Source organism: Squalius cephalus, assembly GCF_949319135.1.
Source record: "Squalius cephalus genome assembly, chromosome: 6".
Classification (NCBI taxonomy): Eukaryota; Metazoa; Chordata; class Actinopteri; order Cypriniformes; family Leuciscidae; genus Squalius; species Squalius cephalus.
The window spans coordinates 39,796,979-39,815,748 of record NC_137127.1 but is presented as its reverse complement, the minus strand read 5'-3'; the positions used below and the strand labels follow the sequence as shown (position 1 = coordinate 39,815,748).

The 18,770-nt window shown below is 45.0% G+C and overlaps 2 protein-coding genes across 2 annotated transcripts in view; both read right to left on the bottom strand.

The window, feature by feature from the left end:
* LOC307160157 (UDP-glucuronosyltransferase 2A2-like) overlaps window positions 1-8,860 on the bottom strand; it is a 52,791-nt gene extending 43,931 nt beyond the window's left edge. The window contains exon 1 of the mRNA XM_079874053.1: window positions 8,839-8,860. The gene's annotated coding sequence lies outside the window, so the exon portion shown is untranslated. The remainder of the gene's footprint in view (window positions 1-8,838) is intronic.
* Window positions 1-8,866, bottom strand: part of LOC307160159 (UDP-glucuronosyltransferase 2A2-like) — a 45,174-nt gene extending 36,308 nt beyond the window's left edge. The window contains exon 1 of the mRNA XM_079874057.1: window positions 8,839-8,866. The gene's annotated coding sequence lies outside the window, so the exon portion shown is untranslated. The remainder of the gene's footprint in view (window positions 1-8,838) is intronic.
* Window positions 8,867-18,770: the final 9,904 nt, after the last annotated feature.

Below are 18,770 nucleotides of genomic sequence, written 5' to 3'. Positions count from 1 at the left end.
ACATATGATGGTACAACTACAGTGCAATGCAAATAGTAAATATAAGATAAAGTGAGAAGTAATAGTAAATAGTTTAGCGTATAGTCAATAAAATATACAAACAGTATACAGCAAATAAAATAGTAATGAATAGTATAATTATATCAAAAGCACAATGATATAATAGTATATTGATATAGCATCTAATTTATGTATAATACTATAATAATAGCAAATACAATGCAATATCAATTGCAGAATAATATAGACAATAATAAAAATAGTAAATTATATAGTGACTAGTACCTACCTGAAACGAGTACTTGTCATAAAAGTTGGTTTTAAGAAAATATAGATGAATATTTACATTTCAGGAAATTTACTTTATAATAAAAAATATAATATAAGCTAAAACTACAGTATAATATAAATCATGTCGACTCATGTCTCAACTTTCACAGCTAAGTTAACTAGCAACATCGCTAGCTATTTTAGTCTGACTGACTCCGGTGGCCAACTAACGTTACTATTACTATAATGACCAAATACAACCAGAAACAAATGTTCAGTCTTGATTGTGAAAGGTAATTCCCCGAGACCTGTTTTCAATTGTGCGGCGATTTGTACAGCCCCAAGCAGCACACAAAGCAGCCATTTTTCTCAATTCCCGTTATGAGAGTTATGGGAAAGTTGCCCTCCGCAATATGGCGGCGCCGTTGATGTACGATCCAACGGCCATAGGGCGTCTATGTATTTATTATGTCTATGGTCTGTAGTACCGGATACAGTATAGACTACTTGCACTGAGCTTCGTATATTCTGATGTTTACTGTGTGCAGAATTATGGAGCTTATAATATGACAAAATGATTTGAATTTGAATTGTGTAAATTTGAATTATTTGCAAGTGTAATCTAACAAAATTGAATTTTAGGTGGTAGTTTAAATAGTTCTGAATTTGATTTTTTTTAAACGAATATTGAACATTTGAAATTTAACAAATTGAAATGTTTTTATGGCTGAATTTTATAGACATGTATTTTCAAACAGCTAGTTTTTTTGTTCTGAATTCTTATACTGCAAATATTCAGTTTTAAAAAATACAGATTCAAGTTTTCAAGATGAAGAAATTCGGAACTTCAAATTCAGTTTTCTAAAATTCAATCTCAAAAATTCAAACTCAAAAATTCAGATCTTACAGAAAGTAGGTCACAGGTCATCCACAGGGAAGAGTAAAGGATCTCAGAAAAGTCGAACAGAGCATTTTGGCTGCACTGCAGTAGTTTTCTGCCACAAACGCGGTGGTGGTTCAAGAGAATCTGTGTATCTTTCGTTCAGTCGTTTTTTTTTATTTAATATTAAGGGGAGAAAATGAGAAAACAGCTTGAGTATTAGATTTCTAGTAATAATAGTCCGCTGCAGCAGTTGCACGGAGCTTACAAAACTTAACGTGTGTATTGCAACTATAGGCTACATTTAATTTTCTCATCAAACAACTAGACTAACAAATGGCTCGGTAACAGAAGAGCCTAGAAAGGGCTTTTTCTCTGTGTAGACCAGCAGTTGGTCTGAATTCGGTACAACATAAGAGCCTAGACAGGGCTTTCTCTCTGTGTAGACCAGTATAGGTATTTGCTATAACCTATAGCCTATTTTCCGGACTGTATAGGCTAAGTCACGTTTTATCATGAAACATGCTGTGATTTATTCCAAAGTGACTCAGGAATATATAATGCATTTAACGTTAAATAATCTAAATGTTGACTTTCAAAAGTAGGCGCGCCAAGAAGGCTATTCGCTGTATTTTGGTTCATTTTTGGTGAGCGCCAGAAAGATCTAAAGAGACCGAGACGCGCTAAAGCAGCGCATGTTGTTTTATTTATTTTTCAATGGCATGATATTTTGTAGTCATTTTTAATGTACACAAATACAAATATACATTTTACTGTTTCGAATGATGTCATATTATCTGTGACTATAAATAACAGAGTATTAAGTTATTTCCCAGCAGTGGAACAAATCCAAGTGATGGCGCAGGCGCATCGCGCTCTCACACAACATAGTATCAGTTCTGGCGTTGCTTCATATCGCAGACTGCTCATTATCAAAATGAAACACAGTCAACCAAACATATAAAAAGTTATTCTGCCTAATTTAATTGGTCTGTTGTACAATATAAAGGGCAAGCTGTGCCGCACACAGTCCTACTTGTTATTCCGAACATTTCCCTTGCTGTGAAGACGCTGATTTAGCCTATACGTGTATTTTGGGACTCGACTGGAAATCTGGCGATTAGATGTTTTAGTAATGAAAATGATCTACATAAAAAAATCTTGAGCTCAAACTTGACTTTTGACCACTATTTTAAAGTTACTGTACTCTGCCTTTGTTTTGTCAGCAAAAAGTGAGAAGTCATGCCAAGGCAAAATGCAGTAACTTCCACATTATCAATATTTGGTTGCTGATCACCATTAACAAAATCATTATAGTAACACCTGTATAAAGCTAATGATCATGACATTTATGTTGTATGTGTAGTAGTAGGGAATTTTTCTTTCCCTTTTTGCGTTCATTACCCTTATATGGTAATGGGTGGATGAGGTAATTAGGGCCGGTGTATTTAAGTGTGTAAACAGGAAGCCCTAGAATGTAGGCTTTGTCATACCCACCCCTCTTCCGGTTACCGGTGTCACGTTAGTCGAGGTAAGTGACGGAGGTTATGCACAGCCTTGTGTGGTTTTAAAAGTGTTTAGAGTGTTTTTTTACCTTTTGAAGTGATGGCTGTAGCCGTCTCGGTGGCATTCCCTGGGAGTTGCGTCAAGCGCTCATTGAAAGCTTTAAGGTATGTCGGCTATCGTGATGTGATGTGGTTTCTATGGTGTTAGTCGAGTTTAATGGGGGTTATTGTGTGTTTTAGCAGAACATTTGCGAGTGCATCCTGACCTCGTGACATGTGTGATTCTCGTGTGGTATGTATGATTTAGTGAATGTTTTGTATCTTTTGATTGGAGTAAATCATTGTCTGATTGTTTTGTTTTGCAGTCTCGCGTGCCACGTGAAGGTTAACTCAGGTCGCGCTGCTGTTTTTCGTGATAAGGTTATTTTCTTTGTATTTTGTGAACGGATACTTTTCTTAGGTTCTCATAATTTCACTAGTTTCTGTGTTTGTTTCTTTTATGGTTTGGGTTATTTTGTTAATTCTGTATGTAAGTTGGTTTGACCAGTGTGATTTGGGCCGTAGTGGCCGTGTGGTGTAATTATCTAGCAGCGTGTAGTGTGTCCATCTAATCGTCATCCATTGAGTATTTTGGGTTTCTCAGTGTAGATGAGGTAGGACGGGTTATCCGTTTACCAACTGATTTGGTCAACCATCATATTTGTGTCTAATGTGATTGTGTTTTGTATTTGTACCGCACCCACTAATTTCTCTTTGTCTCTTTTGGTTCGAGTCAAGGCTGAGTGCACCGAGGGGGAGGCTAGTCACCTGGGTGAAACACATTTGTTGTGAGTTTGGAGCACCAGGGTTTGCGCACCTCTTCCTATTTGTTTGCCGTGCACACAAGTGGTTGAGAGCACAATTTATTACAGCTAGTTTGCCACCCCTAAGGTAAGCTTTAGTCTTGCAGTTTCTATTCTTTTTGTTAATTATTTTTTTGTTTTGTTTTATTTGGTGGGAATGGTACAGTATTTTGCTTTTGTTATGTTTGGTTTGATGTGATTCAGTGTTTGAATCGAGCGGTCTGGAAGAATGTTCTTTTAACATTGTGATACTCCTAATATTGTTATAATAAACTTACCAGTATGTATACCATGATTAAATGATGCCAGTGAAATATTCTTCCTTTTAAATAAAATTAATCATTTGTTTATTGGATGACACGACTTTTTTCTCTTTTCTCTGCACCACCGAACCTCTGTTCCTTTCATATTTCTTTGGGTGTAATTCCCAAGGTGGCGTAGTCAGTACAATTTGGGTTTTATCATATCGAAAATACCGCTCTGGTTACATATGATTTACAATTACTTATAGCCATCTACTTATTGCTATCCTGTGCTTTGGTTGCATTCTGATGGCATTATTAATAGCCTACATAAGACGGCATTATTAATAGCCTACATAAGACATGACAAAATACCTCCATAGCGGTACAGAGTTCAATTGGTATCGACATAAGACTTGCTAAGCCCACGTTCAAAATGATCACGATAAAACACAGTCGCGCGCACAGTCGACCCAGGGACTGGTTTATAGCAGTGGATCTGAAAGACGCATACACTTTCACATTGAGATAGCCCCTCATCACAGACGCTTCCTGAGATTCGTGTTTGAAGGTGTCGCGCTCCTTGTACGTTCACGAAAAGTACGAACGCCACTTCCCCTTTGGGACTCAGTGGGGAGCGTGTTCTGGACTACCTAGACTAATGCATTTATTGCATAACCTTCTGTGTTCTGCGTCTTTTCAGTATGCGGTTGTTTCAGCTGTCTGCCCTATTATTGTGCTTGTGCACTTCGCTCGTCTCGCGGCTTTATTCCGTACGCTGTGATTAGGTATAACCTGCTTAACAGCTGGTCTGATGTTGTATGCGCCAGCACTTGTTACTTCATTATGTTTTATACACCAATATACCCTTGTTGCTTCGTTATATTATCACTCCTGTGACATAGGCTATTAGTCCAACGTTGGCTCGACTGAGTTCAGGGCGGTGCTAAAGGCGCTGGCGCAGTTTTGGCACTCTGCCAGCTAGATGCATGAATGTTCCAACCAGGTCCGGTACCCGAACTGGGTGAGCCGGAGCTTTAGTTCTTTGTTGTAGGCTATTCACCTGCTACAGCATGTGTAATATTTGTCTGTCAACTCTGCATATATCCTTCGCGATCGATATCACACATGTTTGTCGATGGAGTGGGTTCAGACCATAGGCTACCCCGTAATTTCACCGCACAGTTACTTCATATTGACGTGCGGCTAAAGAAAGTCAGAGTACTGTAACTCAATTTGAGCATTCCAAAACAAAGCCAAAGAGCGGTCACTGGTGTTACGGTGTTCTGCCTTGGTTTCTCATGGGCTTTTGGAAGTTACTGTTAAGACAACACATTATTTTCTCAAAAAAACAACGGAATTGACTCAAGATACTTATCCACATGATAAAGGAGGTCTTGAATGTGCCAAAATTATCAATAACTCATTTTCGACCAAAAATTAAGTTACAGTCTTTTGCCTTTGCACGGCAGTATTGTGCACAAGTTTTATTAACTAAATCACGAACCTACAGTAACTAATCTAAACACACATACATACATGTATAGGTAAAATGGTGAGTTACAGAATGAAACCAGAAGCAGGAAATGGAACTATGGAAAAGATTCATTGAACATGAAAAGAACCATCAGCTTATCATTTCCAGAGCACCTCATTAAATGTATACTTGCATGGCCTTTGCAGTGAAACATATCGTGAAGTTCCTGAAGAAGGATTTTTGATGGTCCCATAAGTCTCAATTGTTTTCTTAGGCATTGAGTGAAGAAAAGTTGGTGAACTTGAGTGGTTAGTTTGACTCTGTTCCGGTTGAAAGTTTTCTCTCTCCATGAGCACATGCAGATTGTGGCCTGCCGTCCCTGGGCCGGAGTGTATAGGCTAAGTCACGTTATCCTTAGGGCCTTATCTGATGGTAGTCATGGTTCTTGCCCTAGTTGGGGGGAAGGGACCACAGATACCAGAGTGGGTTTTAAAGATTAACTATAAGTATAACAAATAGAGTCTGATTTGTCCCAGTCGTTGCAGTCTCCTGTATATAAAAGCCTACGGTGAATATAACTATTCTACAGTAGGTCATATATCATTACTTGTCATCTGATCCAACTAGGTGTATTTTTTTTTTAATTCACAAAAACAAAGTCTTCTGTTGGCTGAGTGAAGAGACTGAAGCCCAATTGAATATCTACAGATATTTGAATCCGTAGTGCAGATCTACACTGCAACGTATATATTTAAATTAACAAAAAATACAAAATTGGTCAAAGACTATGGACGGGACGGCTATTAATGTGTAAGTTTCGAGCGTCGATTTAATGATGTTATTTCGCAGTATATCTCCCTACTGGACGTATCAGGAACAACAGGGGCGTAAAACTGCCTCTACCGGCTCCAGGTCTGTAGCCTCCCCATATAGCCACAAACAGACTCAAACACCTGAATAAGGCTTTCCTCTTTTCTTTCAGAAAAACAGCATTATTTCTAAACTCACACACTGCAGCTCATGTGCACTCAGGGATTTGTATCGTAACACTCCTCAGTTATTCTTCCCTTTACAACTGCACTACACATATGCGCAAGGGCGCCCTCCAGAGGTGAGTAGGCATGACTACAGTCTATTTTTGCCCTGGTTACACACACACACACACACACACATATGTATGTATATATATATATATATATATATATATATATATAGTGGCGAGCAAGACGAGGCCGAGGGGCCGTGGGAGAATATATATATACTTATATATTTATTTTTGTTTTATATTTGTTTATTTATTTTATTAAAAACGTTTACATGTTTGCCGGTTCCCGCCGCCTCCTTTCCACAACATCTAACCTTGCTACACTGGTGCCGAAACCTGGGAGGAAAGAGGGACACGCTGTCAGAGAGCCCTCGCTGCTGAGGGGGATCGCGGTGCTGAAGAGGTCGAGCAGCAAAGCAGCGGAGACCACCAATGGCTGCCCGAGGCATTGGTGCTGGAGTGATTGAAGAACAGGTGGGATGGAGAGCTCGCTGCCATGCTCCTGGGTCAAGGAGGGGTGGCTGCCGTTCAAGAGGAAGTGGAGGAGTCGCTCCCATTTGCCGTGCAGGGGATGGGGGACTCGCTGCCGGCTGCCCTTGAACGGAGGAGCCATCGCCGTCCGCCAGGAGGTGGAGGATTATTATTATTTTTTGATAAAGGAGTCGTTAAGAAGGTTCAAGTTAAATTTCCACAAGGTATCCTTAGGTTTATTATCTAATCTTACTTACTCCTTTTCCACCAGCAAGAACCGGGTGCTAGTTCAGAGCCAGAGCTATTGCCAGTTCGGAGCTGGTACGACTGACAAGCTTTCTAAGAACTGGTTTGCCTTTCCACAGGCCAGAGAGCAACCAAAGAGCCAGATCTTACGTCACTGTATGCATCTCATGTTGCCCAGCAACGCTTGTTCGAGATGGTTCGACTTCTCGCAGACCGATCGGCGCATGACATCAAAGCACTGCGAAAGCGATCCAAAAGCACAAGGAGTCGTATGCTCTCCAAACACTCCCGCAGCTCTGATCGGTCCACACCGCTCCTTGTTCTGTGTTCCTCTGTTGTGACTAGTCACATGTCTGTCTAGTTAAGTTTTCCCGCCTGTCGTTATCAGTTCAGTTAAATCACCTATGTCCTGTAATTATCATCTGTCTCACCTGTTTCTGTTCATCAGTGTTAGTATTTAGTTCCCTTCAGTTCAGTCAGTCTTTGTCCGTTCTTGTCTATGTTTAGTGGTTTTGGTGTTAGTGTAATCCTGTCTGTCTGTACCTGTGGAAATACCTTTTGGGAGTAAAAGTTTATATTGGAATCTTCTGCCTTCATCATCTTTTTTTATCATCTTACACCAAACCATGACAGAAGAACGGACCAATTAAAATGGAGGACTGTTTATTTCAAAATGGTCAATCTCTGGAAGAGTATGTGGAGGTCTACCTCAACCTTTATCAAGACGTGAGCTGGGATGAAGATTCACTTAAACAGCAGTTCTGCAGCGGGATGGACGATCTACTCGCCCAGATGCTGCTGTTGGGAGATCTTCACCTGCCGTTCGTCGAGTTCATCGACCGCACCTTATGGGTGTGTGGATCCTACCGCACTGTGGGAGCCGCTGAAAAGTCAGTCCTGCCGAGCCTGCGCTTCACGTCAGTCCTGCCGAGCCTGCGCATCACGTCATGCCCGCTGAGCCAGCGACTGTTCACGTCATGCCCGCTGAGCCAGAGACTGTTCACGTCATGCTCGCCGAGCCAGAGACTGTTAACGGCATATCCAGCCCAGAGCTTCCTTCATCGCTGGTCCCGTCCAGCCCAGAGCCTTCTTCGCCGCTGGTCCCGTCCAGCCCAGAGCCTTCTTCGCCGCTGGTTCCGTCCAGCCCAGAGACTATTTCGCTGCTGGTTCCGCCCAGCCCTGAGCCTGTCACCACCCCAGAGCCTGAACTCCCACCCAGCCTCCCTCTCCCACCTCCTCTCATCTGCCTTCTCTCAACCCTTCCTCCATTACTACCTGGCAACCCCTCTGCTCCTCTATCCACCTTTGAGGAGGTGGAGTCGCCGTGGGTCTGCCTTCCACCAACTCCACCAGGGTCGGTGGATCCCCGGTCTCCGCCTCTGACCTCCTCTACTTGGACGCTGCTTCAGCCTGCCAGTACATTACTTCCACCGTGGCTCTTACCTCCCTCACCTCCGCCGTGGCCCATCAGCCCACCAGCTCCGCCAGGCTCCCTCGTCCCCCTGGTTCCGCCTTGGTCATTTAGGAAAAGTTGTTTTCTTGTTTAAGGAGTCAAATTCAGGCTGTAGATGTACATTTAAATCACCTCCACAAATCAATATACCCTTTGTTTCTGAAGCCGCAATCTGAAATCTTTTGAAAAGAGGTAATGGGCATAAATGTTAAATTAACATATGTTCCATTCATCATTCCATGAACAAAAGTAAATGGCCCTTTTTGTCAACATATTCATATTTGTATTGTCTTTTTAATTTTTTAAATCTGATCTCTGAAATAATGCAAATACCACATGTATTCTGAATAAATATCCTTTCATTAAAAAACCCTGTTGTTTTAATTAATAAACTGTAGATTACTTACGGTTATATTGACTGGCATATGCTTCTTCTTTGTTTAGTGCGGATATCTTTATCTTGGCATGTTACTCTGTCTTTGAAAATGAGCAGATTTCTCCTTTAGCACTGCACCTTACCAAATACAGTGAGCAGCCCACAGCAATAAAAGTTCAAAGTACAAAGTTTACTTGTAACATGTTCTATATGGCACAGTCAGGGGCATGCACCTTTAGGTAACCAGAGGCCCTTGGGCTACAACTGCTTGACTTTAAAGGAAGATGGGGTAAGTTGTTTTTGAAATATGCTTTTTGGAAGTTAGTCGGGCTGACACAACTACAAACGTGTAGAAGGAGAGAGAATGATCAAGAGGGAGATTTGGACATAAGAATAGAAATGCAGAAATAGAGATGAGAGTGAGACACAGTACAAAAGAGAAAAGGTAAGAAGAAATCACTGGAAAATAAAGGGTTATTTTTGAGCAAGAGCTATAGGACCCGTGTTAATATTAGAAACGCTGTCCAGTGCTGGAGAGAGCTAAGTGGGAAGGTTTGAAAACAGATGCGGAGGTTGCTTTGATTCAGGTCCACACGTGAGTAACACTGGGTTTGAGTGTCATTGTGTGTCTGGAGCTGCTGTGCTTTTGGCAACTAACAACCAACTATTGTTTGTAATTACTATTGTGTACTGTATGTTAATTTTTTGTGCTTTTCTTAGTTTCTGCATGTGCTAATTTTTATTTGGTAAAATGTAATATTCTGTTTGAGTTTTATTAAAATTAACCACATTGGTCATCCAGTATCATGCATTTAGATCATGATAACCACAGAAAAAAACAGGCATAGCCTATAGCACCTCACTATCATGGCAAAATGTAACTTTATGGTTTCTACGGTATTTGTATGAAAAACAGTAGCCTAAATACCAGTGGCGGCTGGTGAAAAATATCTTAGGTGGGGCTGTGTCATATTCAGTCAGTTTTAATAGTCTGGTAACCAGGGGAGTCTTTTAGCGTAGTGGCTCCGGGGTTGTGGAATGCTTTTCCTCAAGACATCTGTCAAACATCCACCCTTCTCTCCTTCAAAAACACATTTTTATCTGAATATTACTCTTCAGCTCACAGTCTGTAAATTCTAACTTGTTGGTAATATGCTATTTGTTTGAATCCCTCTTTAACCTAACTTTGTAAGTGACCTCTGGATATTAGGCCTACTTTATGCCCTTGGTATGTGTACTGTGCTTTGATGTTGATGTTTATTTTTGTTCTATTCCTTAACCCAGTCCCAGTGTTTCTTAAACGCCTCGCCACTCTTGTCCCCCTCTGTTGCCAGACTCCTGTCAGAGCAGGCCCCCATGGAACGCTGGTCCTTTCCTGGCCTACTCTGTCAGGACACGGCTTATGACGTGCCTCCACACCGGGACGCTACGCCACATCCGGTCATTCCGCTTCGCTGCCCCACCGAGGGTACGTCTGTGGTTCACATGACCCCGCTGGTTCATTTCTTGGGAGCCTGGCTAGAGCTTCCCAACCTGTCCTGCTGGGTCGCGAGAACCATCAGGCTCGGCTATGCGATTCAGTTCCCACAATCTCCTCCCCGCTTCCGGGGAGTCCGTTACACTATGGTGGGTGGCAATGCCCCTGTCATGCGTGCGGAGGTCGCTATCTTACTGGCGAAAGGTGCGATCGAGATTGTCCCTCCAGCCGAAATGAAGTCCGGGTTCTACAGCCCCTACTTCATTGCACCGAAGAAGACCGGTGGGTCACGGCCAATCCTGGACCAGGGCATCTTGAACTGAGCCCTTCACAGGCTTCCGTTCAAGATGCTAACGATTATTAACGATTATTTCGTTAATAATCGTTAACGAAAACGAACGAAAAAATGAAAACTAGGGTGGAAAAAACATTGTCGTTAACTGAAATAAAAATAAAAATGAGACATTACAAAAAAACGATAACTAACTAAAACTGTAATGTGTGTTTGGCAAAACTAACTAAAATAAAATAAAATTATAGAATAAATGTCCTTAGTTTTCGTCTTTGTCAAGGTCTTTAATTTTTTAACGTTATTTAAAACACGCAGCGTATTCGTTCATCTGCATTTCCTTTCTCTGCTCTCCCTCCATCTCTCTGTCACTCATGCGTCTCTCACATGTGTGCGCGCGCACACACACACACACACACACACACACACACACAGCCCCTCCCCTCCGTGCACACCGCGTCTCCATGAGAACGAGTGTTCGTTCGACGTTGAAAGCAAGTTCGCAAAAGGTTGGTATCTCTATCTCGTGAACACCTTTACACAATCACACATTTAAAAAGTGGTATAAAAATATTTTAAATTCTGAATATAATTTTGTCAGCGTGTTAATGTCGACCCCAGAAGCGATTGCGCCTTAGTTAACTAGTCGCAAGTTTGAGGTAAAATGCACTGTTTGGTTGTGGTTGTCGATGTCAAAACACTATATAAGCATTCAAATATTAAATAATATGTCATTTTTTTTACTTTTACACTGATTTTTGCTGCTTCAATCCAGATGAGTAGGCTTTTGACTGTATAGGGTAAATTTAGTATAGGGTGTGAAAATTGTACAGCTGTGGTATTTGTATGGACCAGAAAACTAAAACTAAAACTAAGCATTTTCAAAAAATAAAAACTAAACTAAACTAGCAAACCCACTTTAAAAACTTATTAAAACTAAACTGAATTTGAAAACAAAAAGTCAAAAACGAAATAAAAATAAAAACTAATGAAAAATGCAAAACTATAATAACCCTGGTGCGGCCGCAGGATTGGTTTGCAGCGATCGACCTGAAGGATGCCTACTTTCATGTCTCCATTCTTCCTCGACACAGACCGTTCCTACGGTTTGCTTTCGAGGGGCAGCCATATCAGTACGCGGTTCTCCCATTTGGGCTAGCCCTGTCTCCTCGCGTCTTCACGAAAGTCGTCGAGGCAGCCCTTGTGCAACTACGGCAACACAGGGTTCATATCCTGAACTATCTCGATGACTGGCTGTTCCTAGCTCGCCCTCGAGATCAGGTTTGCAAACACAGGGACCTTGTGCTCCAGCACCTAGCCCGTCTAGTCCTTCGGGTCAACTGGGAGAAGAGCAAACTTTGCCCCTTGCAGAGGATCTCTTTTCTCGGCATGAAAATCGACTCAGTCGCCATGTGCGCGCAGCTTACGAGCGAGCACGCACAGACACTGCTGACTTGCCTGAGACAGTTCGAGGGCAATAGTGCGGTTCCACTGAAGTTATTTCAGAGGCACCTGGGGCATATGGCATCCGCAGCTGCAGCAACGCCGCTCGGATTGCTTCATATGAGACCGCTTCAGCTCTGGCTTCGCGATCGAGTCCCGAGGTGGCCATGGCAACAAGGCACGCTCCATGTACCAGTTACTCCGACCTGCCGTCAGACCTTCACCCCGTGGACGAACCTCAGCTTTCTACGGGCCGGAGTGCCCTTACAACGAGTTTCCAGGCATGTTGTTGTCTCAACAGATGCCTCCACCACGGGCTGGGGCGCTATGTGCAATGGAGAATGGAGACTCCATCCACTGTCGGTTCAGCTGATTTGGGAACAGTTCGGGGACGCACAGGAAGATCTGTTTGCCTCCCACAACTCTTCCCATTGCAGCCTGTTTTACTCCCTGACCAAGGGCATGCTCGGCACGGACGCACTGGCGCACAGCTGGCCGTGGGGCCTCCGCAAGTATGCGTTTCACCCAGTGAGCCTTCTTGCACAGACCCTGTGCTAGATCAGGGAGGACGAGGAGCAGGTCATATTGGTTGCGCCTCTTTGGCCCACTCGGACCTGGTTCTCCGAACTAGTACTCCTCATGACAGCACCTATTCCTCTGAGGATGGACCTCCTTTCTCAGAGACGGGGCACCCGTTGGCACCCTCGTCCCGATCTTTGGAACCTCCACGTGTGGCTCCTCGACGAGACGAGGCAGGTTTGAGTACCCTACCACCAGCGGTGGTGGCTACCATCACTTCCGCTAGAGCATCGTCCGCTAGAGCATTGTCCACGAGACATGCCTACGCGTTGAAGTGGAACCTCTTTGACACCTGGTGCTCTTCTCGCTGAGAAGACCCCAGAAAATGCCCGATCAGTGTCGTGCTTTCCTTCCTGCAAGAAGGGTTGGAGCTAAGGCTGTCTTCCTCCACCCTGAAAGTGTATGTTGCCACTATCGCCGCACATCACGACGCAGTCAAAGGTAAGTCCATGGGAAAGTACGACCTGGTCATCCGGTTCCTGAGAGGAGCGAGGAGACTGAATCCTCCTCGCCCACTTCTCGTACCCTCTTGGGACCTCTCAGTGGTTTTAACTGCCCTGCAGAGTGCTCCCTTCGAGCCTCTGCAATCAGTGGAGTTTAAGTTCCTGTCAATGAAGACAGTGCTCCTGGTTGCATTGGCCTCCATCAAGAGGGTAGGGGACCTACAGGCATTTTCGGTTGACGAAGCATGCCTGGAATTCTGGCCGGCCTACTCTCACATGATCCTGAGACCCCGGCCTGGATACGTGCCCAAGGTTCCCACCAATCCCTTTCGAGACCAGGTGGTGACCCTGCAAGCGCTGCCCTTGGAGGAGGTAGACCCAGCCTTGCCATTGCTCTGTCCAGTACACGCCCTCCGTCCTTACGTAGACACAACGCAGTGTTTCAGGACCTCAGACCAGCTCTTTTTCTGTTATGGTGGGAAGCTGAAGGGAAAGGCTCTCTCCAAGCAAAGGTTGTCTCACTGGATAGTGGACGCCATTGCTTTGGCATACCAGCAGCAGGGTCGACCGTGCCCCCTTGGTGTGAAGGCACACTCCACCTGGAGTGTGGCTTCCTCTTGGGCTCTAGGGCATGGCGCCTCGCTAACAGACATCTGCAGAGCTGCAGGCTGGGCGACACCCAACACATTCGCGAGATTCTACAATCTCCGAGTGAAGCCAGTGTCCTCTCATGTACTCGCTTCAACCAGCCGGTACTAGGATCTGCTCAGATGTCTTCACTTGCTCGCAATTCCACTCCACGGACTGGATACGTTCGATATTTTCCTCAGGTGAGCCTCCCCGAGAAGCCCTGAGTTTCCTCCAGCGCTGTTGATGATTCCCCCCCTGGGCGACCCCCACATGTGTATTTCCACTGTAAACCTCTTTGAGCATGTGTCTTTCCCTTGGCAAGCCGTCTTGCCACCCCTGGGGTTGAAACATTCCACCCTGCGGGCTGGACACCCCATTGTTTTTCCATATGCAGCCCCCTTCCTGGTCATATGTTATTCTGTAAGGTTAGATACGTAACCGAGACGTTTTTAAGTGGTAAGAAAAACATCCTGTTCTCTTACGAGAGGTTCTCTCGTATTGCGTAAATATAGCTTACTTTCCCGTAGTGTAAGTATAGCTTACGCTACGGGAAAGTCTTCTTTCTTCGAGATCTGAAGCCAAAAATTATCCTTAATTTTGTATTCATTGTCAACGCAGTGCGGCAGCCGGCAGACCATGGCAAGCTGTATAAGCGTGCTCATTGGCTGCCCGGCGGCAACTGCTTAAGCCTACCAGTGAGCCCTGCGTGACGTCACACCCAATGAGGGCACTTCGCGCCCTCCACACCCTTCTAACCGTCAAGATGGGTGTGGCCAGTGTGTATATAAGGAGGGCTCATAGGCTGAAAAATCTGATTTTCTTGTCTTCAGCGAAGCTCTTCGCATCGCTGGATCTTGAGAGCCGCCGCCGTTGAAACCAGCGACCAGCAAGCCTAGGACAGCGCCTGAGGAAGCCGGCCGCCTTTGCCGCCTTCAGCCATCCGTGCCTGCTACGCTATCCAGCGACATATCCTTTTATTACTGCTGTGTGTGTTCGCCCTGCGACACACACTTTCTCTCACTGTTCTAAAAGAGCACGAGGTGTTTTTGTCAAAACGCCTCGTTTTTCCTGCGGCTCGTGCCCCGCTCAGCAACGGAGACCGCCACCTCTTCTGCGCTCTCTGCCTGGGCCGCGAGCACGCCGCCACCGCACTCTCTACGGCGCGTACCGAGACGAGAGTGAATGGAGAAGTGGCACATCTACTTCGGGCAGAAATAGCGACACTTCTGTGCAAAGGGGCTATAGAACCGGTTCCCCCTTCTATGAGCGAGTCGGGCTTTTACAGCCGTTATTTCCTCGTTCCCAAGAAGGACGGAGCTCTCAGACCGATTTTGGATCTGAGATATTTGAACAAAGCTCTTATGAGAAGACCGTTCAAAATGCTCACAACCAGGCAAATTCGCCCGAGGGACTGGTTTATCTCTCTCGATCTAAAAGACGCATACTTTCAGATCCAGATAATACCCTGTCACAGGCCATTCTTGAGATTCGCCTTCGACGGTCAGGTATATCAATACACCGTCCTGCCATTCGGCCTGTCTTTAACACCCCGTACATTCACGAAGTGCATGGACACGGCTCTCGCTCCCCTGAGAGGTCGGGGAATGCGAATTTTGAACTATTTGGACGATTGGCTGATTCTAGCACAGTCAGAGGCCGAGCTCATCGCCCACAGAACAGTGCTTCTCAGCCACCTGGAAAGCCTGGAGCTCACGGTCAACTGGACCAAGAGCTCGTTAGTGCCCAGTCAATCAACCTCTTTTCTGGGTTTGGATCTGGACACTGTGGCAATGACGGCCCGCCTGTCGACACGGCGCGCGCGCTGCATTCGACGCTCAAGCGCTTTCTCCCATTCATACGGGATCACCATGTGCTAGTCCGTTCTGACAACATGTCCATGGTGTCCTATGTGAACCGACAGGGCGGTGTCAGGTCCAGGAACCTGTGCAAACTGACAGAACGCCTTCTCGTGTGGGCTCACCGCTCGTTGCGCTCGCTGAGAGCCGCACACGTGCCGGGCCACCTGAATGTCGGCCCAGACAGACTGTCCAGAGACTTCATTCCCCCGGGAGAATGGTCCCTGCACCCTCAGACAGTCCAGTTCCTCTGGCGCCTATTCGGCAGAGCGGAGGTCGACCTCTTTGCGTCGAAAGACAACGCTCACTGCCCGATATTTTTCTCAAAAAGCGAGGATGCGCTGTCCCAAACCTGGCCCAGCCTCCCGCTGTACGCTTTCCCTCCGATCTCCCTGTTACCACAGGTCATAACGAGGATCAGGAAAACGCACCACCCAGTGCTTCTTATAGCCCCGCGTTGGGAGAACCAAATATGGTACCCAGAGCTAGTGAGGCTGTCGCACTCACCCCCATGGCCGATCCCGGTGAGAAAGGATCTCCTCTCTCAAGCCAGTGGATCGATCTGGCATCCCCATCCGGAGCGATGGTCTTTGCATGCTTGGGTAATCAACGGATACCCGTTGACCTGCCAGAAGGGGTTGTGAACACGATCACGCAGTCTAGAGCCCCCTCCACGAGATGGCCCTATGCGTCTAAATGGTCTGTGTTTTCTAAATGGTGCGCTACTAAGAGCCTGGATCCACGTACATGTGGGATTCCGCGAGTGCTCTCCTTCCTACAGGAGCTTTTGGATAAGGGCAGGTCCCCTTCCACGCTCAAAGTATATGTGGCGGCTATTGGAGCGTTCGCTGAGTCGACGCTCGGCCGAGCAATAGGAAGAAACAAGCTTATTATCCGTTTCCTCAGAGGAGCCAGACGGAAGAATCCCCCGCGGCCCCCCTCGGTTCCTATTTGGGATCTGTCCTTGGTCCTGGAGGCCCTGAAGGCTTTTCCCTTTGAACCGCTTGAATCCGTGGATCCAAAATACTAGGGGTGCACGATTCAGAAAATTTCACGATTCGATTCGATACCGATTTTTAGTCTCAAGATTCGATTCAAAATCGATTTTCGATTCAAAAACGATTCTCGATTCAAAAAACGATTCACAGTATGTAAATGTAGTTGGCTTTTTCCTGTGTGATTGCAGTAGACATACAATTTAAAAGAAAAGAAATAAATTAAATGAAGTTTGATATTACTTTGTCTTCATAAAACTTTTGCAACTAAACAGTGCAAAGTGCCAAGCTTTGGCCAGCTTTTAAATACATTTAATTCAAGTTTAAATTAAAACTTAAATATATATATATATTACATTTAGCTTTAAAGTGCTGTAGTCAGAATTTTTTTTTTTTTACATTTAGCTTTAAAGTGCTGTAGTCAGATCAAACAAACAATACTGCTAAATGTAGTTTAAGGAGTAGGCCTAGGCTATTGACGGCAAAATAGGCTACAGAATATTTCGTTCTGTATGACAGGTGCAATTTTTGAAAATCAATAAAAAACAAGTAATAAAAACTTGTTGAGTGTTTTAGCGCAATTTTCTCACCTCATGGGATCACAACACTAAGAGATAGTAAATATTTTCGAAAACCCGAAGTCTCTAGGTGGTCTGGTTGAGGAGTAGATAGAAGTGCAAGATTGGTGCGCACAGACGCACAGAACAGAAATCATGAGTTAACAATCGCAATTTGCCCGGTGGAAAATTGCGCTAAAAATACAATAAGCCTACATTATATCTGCATTTATGTCAAAACCTAGACTTTCAAACATCAAAATGTCATTTATTAATATGAATATTCGTGTCAAAAATGACATATATAAACATTCTATTTTGCCTGGAAACGCTTCCAACACGCTTGCGTGTCGCAAGAAAAATAGGCGTCGGTTCTATTTCATGCACGCGTTTTCCGCACGACTCGGGCCACACCTGAGACGCGCGTGTCACGCAGGCTGTGTGCAAGCTCTAACCTGTTAATGGGAGCCGAAATAAAAACAGACACGCCACACAGCCAGCCAGCCAGCCAGCCTTCCTTCTACTCCGCTTCTGCTGCACTTCTTCTTTTGGCTATGACAAGAGTGTGCAGGCGTAGTGCAAGTGTGAATTCGATGCTGCGCCATCTATGGGAATGGCAAGCTAGACTCATTTCAGGACAATACCAAAAATATATATATTTCAATAAAAAAATTAAAAAAAAACAAGAATCGATTTTTGGAATTCTATGAATCGATTTTGAATCGGTAAAGTTTGAATCGCGATTCATATGTGAATCGATTTTTTTGCCCACCCCTACAAAATACCTTTCGCTCAAAACCGTTTTTCTGATAGCTCTGTCTTCAGTAAAATGCGTGGGGGATCTGCATGCACTATCTGTTAGCCCTGCATGTCTTGAGTTCGGACCAAATGACTCAAAAGTCATTCTCAGACCGAGACACGGTTACATCCCCAAAGCGATTGGAACCCCCTTTAGGGCACAAATCATCTCCCTTTCGGCTCTGCCAGCATCCGATAATGGGGACAGTGATAACCTCCTATGCCCTGTTAGGGCGCTGAGAGTTTACATCACGCGCTCCGCCGCTTTCAGGCGTTCCGAGCAGCTCTTCGTTTCTTTCGGCGGACGCACCATAGGTCTTGCCGCCTCGAAACAGAGCCTGTCCAGGTGGATAGTGGACGCGATTGCAGCAGCTTACGCCTCCAAACACTTGCAGTGCCCTTTGGGTATCAGAGCCCACTCCACTAGAGGCATGGCCTCTTCGTGGGCCTGGTCCAGCGGAATTTCTATTCACGATATTTGTATGGCGGCGGGCTGGGCCTCCCCATCGACATTCGTGAGGTTTTATAACCTGGAAGTTCCTGCCTTGCAGGCTAAACTGTTATCAGTATAAGTGGCATGTACGCTCTGCCCAATCGCTCATGCGCAGACTACGTTCATATACTGGTGATATTTCTGGTATGGCACCAAGGGAAGGAGTATTTTGCACTCAGACCGGCTGTGCCGCTCTGTTCCTTATTCCCCGTTTCGCGCTTGTGTACCGGTGCTGGCCAGCGCTGCTGGCCGCCCGTCTTACACTCTGTCGCGCCGGGGTTTATTCTCCCCACAAATAGACTGGTAAATCCACTCTATTTCTTTCCCTAATATGTGCTTATGTACTGTGTGGGCCCGCGCTGCCGGCCGCATGGTTTACACAGATATGTATAGACCGGCTGTG